Source organism: Acanthisitta chloris, unplaced genomic scaffold, assembly GCF_000695815.1.
Source record: "Acanthisitta chloris isolate BGI_N310 unplaced genomic scaffold, ASM69581v1 scaffold17434, whole genome shotgun sequence".
Classification (NCBI taxonomy): Eukaryota; Metazoa; Chordata; class Aves; order Passeriformes; family Acanthisittidae; genus Acanthisitta; species Acanthisitta chloris.
In genome coordinates, this window is record NW_008670026.1 from 1 (window position 1) to 233 (window position 233).

Below are 233 nucleotides of genomic sequence, written 5' to 3' on the forward strand. Positions count from 1 at the left end.
GGGGGGGAGTCAGACACGCGCCCCGAGCTGCACTCCCTGTCCCTCGCCTTCCCTCCCTTTCCCTCCCCCTCTCTCCCGTTCCTTCCCCCTTCCTTCCCCTTCTCTCCCTTTCTCTCCCTTCTCTCCCGTCCTCTCCCTTTCCTTCCTCTCCTCTCCCTTTCCCTTCCCTCCCTTCCCTCCCCTTCTCTCCCTTTCCCTTTCCCTCCCCTCCCTCCCCTCCTTCCCCCTCCTCC